We start from the raw sequence: 7,891 nt of genomic DNA on the forward strand, positions 1-7,891 counted from the left end.
ATTGCGTTATAGCTTAAATAAACTTTATAACGCAAAAACAACATTATGCACGCATAATACAGCTGTAAATCAGATGATTGTTGAAATTCAAATTTTTAACCCAACTGGTTTAATTATTAAATAAATAACCAAATAATGGTTAAAAATAACCCAACAAAGCACCAAATACTTAACTCAATAGTGATTTATTAATAAATAACCTAATAAAGGTTAAAAATAACCCAACAAAGCACCAAATATGTTTAACTCAAACATTGGATTAAATAAATGACTCAACGTTTTTCGAGTGCAGCTGCAGGCCTGAATGTACAGTATTTATTAATCATAGTTTTGATTTAAAAAATAGTTTTGATTAATAACATTTATTATCTAATGCATTATTTAAATCCACAGTTGAGCTTTTTAACTGCCAGCAAAGAGCTTAGAATAACCAAGAGGCGAACATAGAATGTTCCGTTGCAACAGCAGCGCCCAGCAACAGCCCCGGATTCCGCCATTTTGGAGTGAAAGCGATCTGCTGTCCATTGGATCTTATTGCTGTCGCGATGGCAAGCAGCTGCTTTGTTTTTTATTTATTTATTTAAAAAGCGTATTAAAGCTGAAATACAACCTGAAAGACGACAATACAACCCTTACGATCACAATCATCAGCACTTTTAATAGTTTATTTTACAGACTTATAATATGCTGCAGTTCTATTGGAATTTTCATTCCAAAATGGCCACCGCGCCCTCTAGTGGCTGTTTCCCAAATTGCACTAGAGTGTCGCCTCTTGGTTATTCTATGCTCTTTGCTGCCAGTTAACAAAACAATTAACAAGCTTATTTTCATTAACCAAAGCAAACAAAGATGATTAAAATGAAGTTTCACAAACTAATTTCGAGAGGAGCACGTGATATGATTGACTGCAGCTGGCCACTCATCTACACTCATTAGCTAGCCAATCAGATTGATCCAAACCCACTATAAGTAACCTAGCTAAGAACTACTCCCTTATCTTCGTTTTCCCGAAGAAACCCCCCATCCACCCCTTCTCCTTCATTCCTCTTTTGCCGAGGGGAGCTCTCGAGAACACCTGATCTCGTGCTCCCCTCACATGTTCTATGGACCTGGCGGGAGCCCTGGGCTCAACTATCTCCAAGCTCAGGGTTCTCTCCTGGGACAGCATGCCAAACCTGCTAACTTGCTAACAAGTTGTCAAACAGTATCTAAGTGTGAACTCTTGAAACAGTAATTAATGCATTGTTCATTTTTTGTTCATATTAAAAAAGCCAAAATTAATTTATGAAATGTTATTTTTAAAGTGATTAGACCGAAATATCTGAACTGAAAAATTTGTAAAGTTTGTGAATTAGGACCCGAGCACTAAACAAAAGGAATCGATGTATATAAATACAAGGTAATTAATAACACATGTTATTTAATAGCATGCTGAGTGACACAGTGGCGAAGTAGGTAGTGCTGTCGCCACACAGCAAGAAGGTTGCTGGTTCGAGCCTCGGCTAGGTCAGTTGGCATCTCTGTGTAGAGTTTGCATGTTCTCCCCATGTTCGCATTTATTTCCTCCAGGTGCTCCGGTTTCCCCCACAGTCCAAAGCTATGCGGTACAGGTGAATTGGGTAAGCTAAATTGTAATAGTGTATTTGTGTGAATGAGTGTGTATGGTTGTTTCCCAGTGATGGGTTGCAGCTGGAAGGGCATCCGCTGTGTTAAAAATATGCTGGATAAGTTGGTGGTTCATTCCGCTGTGGTGACCCCAGATTAATAAAGGGACTAAGCCTAAAAGAAAATGAATGAATAATAAAATGTTTTAATTAGACTGAATGACACACACACACACACACACGCATGTTTGCAAATGTTCAAATCCACATTTAATAAAGATATCACTGGCAATAAAGTTGGCATTTATTTAATAAAAAAGCCTCAAAAACCAGTGCACATGACGTTTGAGTGTTGTTTGGTTGAGTACTTTTGCAGAAAAGATGAAAGCATCAGTGCAACAGTGCGATGACACCACTGACATGACTGTTAATGGCCACTGTAGGCCTGACATACAGCAGGTTAGTGAAGTGCACCATGGGACATCAAAGAGAAGTAAGCCTACCTACATCTAGCAACAGGGCAATGGCCAAAAGCGGGGGGTAAAAAGAAAGAGGGAGAGAGTGCTTTTTTATGAGCGTGCTCCTCTCCAGTTACTATGTTGTCTGGCCCAGCAGCCATAAATAATCTTTTACTTTTTCGATCATTCACATCAGGCCTTTTATCCGTCCTACACACATTTGAGTTTAGCCTCTGTGTGAACTTAGTCTTGTTTATCTTGAATTGGAAATGTTTCCAAAGTACAATTAAGCTGAATACAGTATGTGTCCATAAAAATGGCGAAGCACTGCTATTATTGATTAGTTTTAGCAAAGTTAGTAACAAAAACATACAAACAAATAGGGCTGGGCGATAAAATCGGTATTGAAATTTATTGACCGAACACCATTCTTAGGTCTTCTTTATTTCTGCATAGCTTTTACAATGTAGATTGTCAAAGCAGGTTAACGTAGAAGATTATAGTAAATTGAAACTGTGTCTGTCCAGTTTTCAGAGTTTAAGTTCAGTTTAGATCAATGTGGTATAATTTTCACTGCTGAGGGTCCTAACACTGAAGAGCAAATCCATCAATGCGCAGCTCCGCAAGTCCCGAACCATGCAAGCCAGTGGCAACAGCGGTGAGGAACAAACTTCACCAATAGGGTATATGCCGAGCTAGTGCTGTTCCCATGCTGATACACTTCCGGTGACCTGTTCAATCAGGGCCGGCGCGTCCATAGAGGCGACCTAGGCGGCCGCCTAGGGCGGCAGTATAGAGAGGGCGGCATCCGCGACACTTCCCTTACCACCCGCGTCCTCAGTATGTCCGCGACACCTCCCTCACCACCCGCGTCCTCAGATATATTCGCGCATAGACGACAGAATAGAGAGGGTGGTGTCAGCGACACCTCCATCAGCACCCGCATGTCCTCAGTTATATTCGCGCATAGGGCGGCAGAATTGAGGTCTGCGACACCCGCGCGTCCTCAGTTATATCCGCGCGTAGGGCGGCAGAATAGAGAGCGCAGTGTCCGCGACACCTCTCTCCCTCAGCACCCGCGTGTCCTCAGTTATATCCGCGCGTAGGGCGGCAGAATAGAGAGCGCAGTGTCCGCGACACCTCTCTCCCTCAGCACCCGCGTGTCCTCAGGTATATCCGCGCGTAGGACGGCAGAATAGAGAGCGCAGTGTCCACGACACCTCTCTCCCTCAGCACCCGCGTGTCCTCAGGTATATCCACGCGTAGGACGGCAGAATAGAGAGCGCAGTGTCCACGACACCTCTCTCCCTCAGCACCCGCGTGTCCTCAGGTATATCCGCGCGTAGGGCGGCAGAATAGAGAGCGCAGTGTCCACGACACCTCTCTCCCTCAGCACCCGCGTGTCCTCAGTTATATCCGTGCATAGTGCGCTGGAAAAGAGGTCCGAGACACCTCACTTCATTTTCATAACCGGTCACTTTCGTTTTCACATTGGGGTTGAGGGCGGCATGATCGTCCTCTGCCTAGAGCGGCAGTTCAGCTTGCTCCGGCCCTGGTTGTAATGTCATTAAAATACATTCAGTTAAATAAACTTTAGCATTTATTTGGTTGCTCAAGCGTAAAACGAGACAAAAAGCTGTTTACTTGCACTTGCCCGTCAGAATCGGCAGGCTAACGCAGAAGCTCCATTAAATATACTGGGGTAAAATAAATGCTCATATTATAAAGATATGGCGGGGGGAAATGTAATTTAATGCACTGCTTCTTGTACAATCTGAGACCCACTTTAAATCGGATATCACTCAGCTAGTGGAGATTGCTGATTTTTAAAGAAAACAGACCTTAAACGCACCGGATTTTCAATTGGCATTCAATGCGCCGGAAGCGCTTAACCCAGGTTACTGGCAAATTAAAAGTCCTATTAGCATGCTTCGGCATATACCCCATTGACGAAAGTCAAAAAGAAAAAAACCTTGAGAGAAACCAGGCTCTGTTGGGCACAAACATTTCTCCTCTAGCCAAACTTCTTGTGCAGAGCTGCAGTCTAGGCGCTGGAGGCTGGAGATCACTAGACGTCCATCATGGAGAAGCTGCAGGTGGGAGAGGTCACCGGCTGGTGTACAGGCTGGCCCTTCAGGATCAATGCAAAGACTCGTCTGTCTCTGGGGTCTTTCAGGAATCAGTCTCATGCTCTCCACTCCTCCATGACCACCACAGCAACTGCTCAGGATACGGCCTGGTCCAGGATTATGGAAACTTTGGGAATAATAAAAAGAGACTAACATAAGCGCAGATGACGTTCAAACTGAAATGTCGTTTGGGAAGTGTTCCCGGGTTTGGTTGCCCTAAATAATGCAGACTAACAATCCTTTAGAGGATTTGGATTTCAACGGCATTTGTGTGTTATGTGTATGGTAATGCAAAGAGATGTGTTTTTTTTATTTAGTTTTAAACTGACAGATTGTGTCTGCTTCGCAACTGTGCTAGGAAGGTTTAAGTGCCAGATATTAGAAAGATCTACCACCTACAGTTGATTTTGATACTCTGGGAATAATCAATTGTCCAGAATTAATTGAGCGTAGTAGACGTGAGGGCTATAATACACCAGGAGCTCTCTCAAATACTGAGGAGCTAAGCCATTCAGTGATTTGTAGGTGGTCAATAAAATGTTTTAATTTATACGATATTTAATGAGGAGCTAATGCAATGATGAAAGAACGGGAGTAATATGATCATACTTGCTCTAGAAAGCACTCCAGCAGCTGCATTTTGAACTAGCTTAAGTTTGTTAATTAGGCCAACACGGCAACCACCTAGTTACATATTACAAAAGTCTAACCGTGAGGTCATGAAAGCATGAATAAGCTTTTGGCAACATTTGAAAATGAAAAATTCAGTTTTACAGATGCTTGAAATCTGGCCTTTACGACAGGTTGCTATCAAAAATAACCCCCACATTTTTGACTGAAGATGAGGACTGAACTAAGAATCCATCAAGGGTAGGACACTGTTCTAGGTTCAATAACAATTAAAAAAAAGTTTGGTAGGAAGGCTATATTTTTATTCAAATGTGGCTGCTGAGCATGCTCTTTGGAAGAAATGCCAATAAGCTTAGGGTGTAAGTTTGTCCTTTCCAGTGGTGGCATGTGACTTGCACAACAAGCACATGCTGTGCAAGCGGCACACATGTGATGCAAGCGCATTTTCCACGTACACCTATTCAAAAACATCTGAACTTTTCCGAATGCGGCTAGTGCACCACTATTCATGTAAGTAGAAGTAATCAATCTGCTTCATACTTTGTATGGAATATACTCATTTCAGTAATAACGGCAGTGGTCTTTACTTTTCTTCGTAAACTTGTATCGGAGCTGCAGCAATGGTTTGTCTGTTTGTCATCCTCTGAGAAAACGGTTGATGGTCACCTAGTTACGAGAGACGCCATAGTGTGTGCCGGCAGCTAGCTCTCTGCAACTCTCACATGGTCGCCCACTGAAGCTAAGCAGGGCTGCGCCCGGTCAGTACCTGGATGGGAGACCACTTGGGAAAGCTAGGTTGCTGCCGGAAGTGGTGTTAGTGAGGCCAGCAGGGGGCGCCCAACCTGCGGTCTGTGTGGGTCCTAATGCCCCAGTATAGTGACGGGGACTCTATACTGCTCAGTGAGCGCCGTCTTTCGGATGAGACGTTAAACCGAGGTCCCGACTCTCTGTGGTCGTTAAAAATCCCAGGATGTCCTTCGAAAAAGAGTAGGGGTTTAACCCCTGCATCCTGGCCAAATCTGCCCACTGGCCTCTGTCCATCATGGCCTCCTAACCCTCCCCATATCATGATTGGCATATCATCACTCTGTCTCCTCTCCACCAATCAGCTGGTGTGTGGTGTGCGGTCTGGCGCAAAATGGCTGCCGTCGCGTCATCCAGGTGGATGCTGCACACTGGTGGTGGATGAGGAGATTCCCCCCCATTGTGTAAAGCGCTTTGAGTGCCCAGAAAAGCGCTATATAAATGTAACGAATTATTATTATTATTATTATTATTATAGGAAATGGTGAAGGAAAGCACACGTTTGCGATTGTCACTTCAGGTCAGAATAACAACACATTTTGGTTTTGACTATTAAAACTATTTGCCTTAGTATTGTTTGTAAATTTAAATAAAGTGGTTAAATAACAAAAAATCCTAATATTCCTAAATGTATTGTTAAAAAACATTTAATAATTATCGATATTGAATGATATGAAACATGTATTGTGAGATAGAAGGTTGCTGGTTCGAGCCTCGGCTGAATCAGTTGGCATTTCTGAATGGAGTTTGCATGTTCTCCCCTTGTTCACGTGGGTTTCCCCTGGGGGCTCCGGTTTCCCCCACAGTCAAAAGAAATGCACTATAGGTGAATTGGGTAAGCTAAATTGTCTGTAGTGTATGTGTGTGCATGGGTGTGTATGGTTGTTTCCCAGTGATGGGTTACAGCTGGAAGGGCATCCACTGCATAAAACATTTGCTGGATAAGTTGGCGGTTCATTCCGCTGTGGCGACCCCAGATTAATAAAGAGACTAAGCTGAAAAGAAAATGAAAGAATGTTAGAAGATTTGTTTTTGTTTGTTCAAGGCTCGTGATTTTCCCTGTTCCATATTTTACTGAATTTCTTTTTTAATATAAATGTCTTGTATATCATCTTGTGTTTTTTACACCACATTTGGGAGCACAGAAACAACTGCAGACTTTTCTTTCTTTCTCCAGAAAATCTTTTTCTTCAGGCTGAACTCCCTCAATCTCTCCCCCACTCTTTCTTTTCTCTCTCTCTCTCTCTCTCTCTCTCCGATGGTCTTCTTACAGATGGAGATTAACTTCGAGCTCGAGCACCATCCGTTTCCCTGACTGTTTGTTATTAAAGAGATGGATGGTGGCTTGCAGTGCCAGCCCGACACAACCGCAATTACAGCAGGGCCCATGATAGATAGAGGGAGAGAGGGAGGAGATGGAGAGAAGAAGATAGAGAGAGAAGCATCTATCACACCCCTTAATCTACCTGTCACTCCAGGGGGAGAGGCAGGAGAACAGAGTGTGTGGAACAAGTGAAAGAGAGAAATAAAGAGGAAAGATTTTGGTCTGGCTTATCTTGCAAATGTTTCTTTTTTGATTTGAGCCCTCTTTAACTGCAAAAAAAAAAACAAGTAAAAATACTTCTGATTACAAACACTTTTATACTACACACTCACATTGAATTAACAAATTATGAATATAAATCTCATTAAAAAAGTGTTTGCATCTATTCATTTTTGTTTTAAGTATATTTTCAAAAGGTATTTATTCTAGGGATGTCACAATGAGGTTTTTTTAAGTCTGAGTCATTTGATTTTGAGTATCGTCGATACCAAAATCCGATCCGATACTTCTATAATACATGCAAAAGATCAACAATTAACAAAGAAACTGATCCAGCATGTTCCTTTTATTATTTAATTCATCTTATTTTAACGTTTTCAGGTTTGAGCCTGTTTCTGTTCTTAACAAGGATGTTTGCAAAGGCACTAAAAGCTCTCATCAACTTTATAATTCCCCCAGACCACAGATATACTCGTGCTACTTCCGTTTTCTACTTTGCCTGCATTGTAACCAATAGCGTCTCTGCAACAAAGTGATGTCATGCCACACGCATTGCTGTTTTTATGCGAGGTCAAGAAAGAGGTCTAACTCTGTGCCACCGCATAACCATTGATGTGTTAAAAAATAATGAGAATATATATGTATATATATTTCAAGAGTTCGCCCTTAGCTGATGATTGATTATGGAGCTTGTTTGGCATGCTGTCCCGGGAGAGAGCCCTG

The 7,891-nt window shown here is 42.4% G+C and overlaps 1 long non-coding RNA gene across 1 annotated transcript; it reads left to right on the forward strand.

Annotated features, from left to right (window-relative positions):
* The first annotated feature begins 1,841 nt into the window (after positions 1-1,841).
* On the forward strand, positions 1,842-7,222 carry LOC147833574 (uncharacterized). Its single transcript, XR_015508994.1, has 4 exons — positions 1,842-3,109; positions 3,431-5,315; positions 5,470-5,510; positions 6,104-7,222. It is a non-coding gene; the product is annotated as an uncharacterized LOC147833574 (long non-coding RNA).
* The last annotated feature ends 669 nt before the right edge of the window (positions 7,223-7,891 follow it).

This window comes from Danio rerio, chromosome 15 (assembly GCF_052040795.2).
Source record: "Danio rerio strain M-AB ecotype USA chromosome 15, GRCz13ab, whole genome shotgun sequence".
In the NCBI taxonomy this organism is placed as follows: domain Eukaryota; kingdom Metazoa; phylum Chordata; class Actinopteri; order Cypriniformes; family Danionidae; genus Danio; species Danio rerio.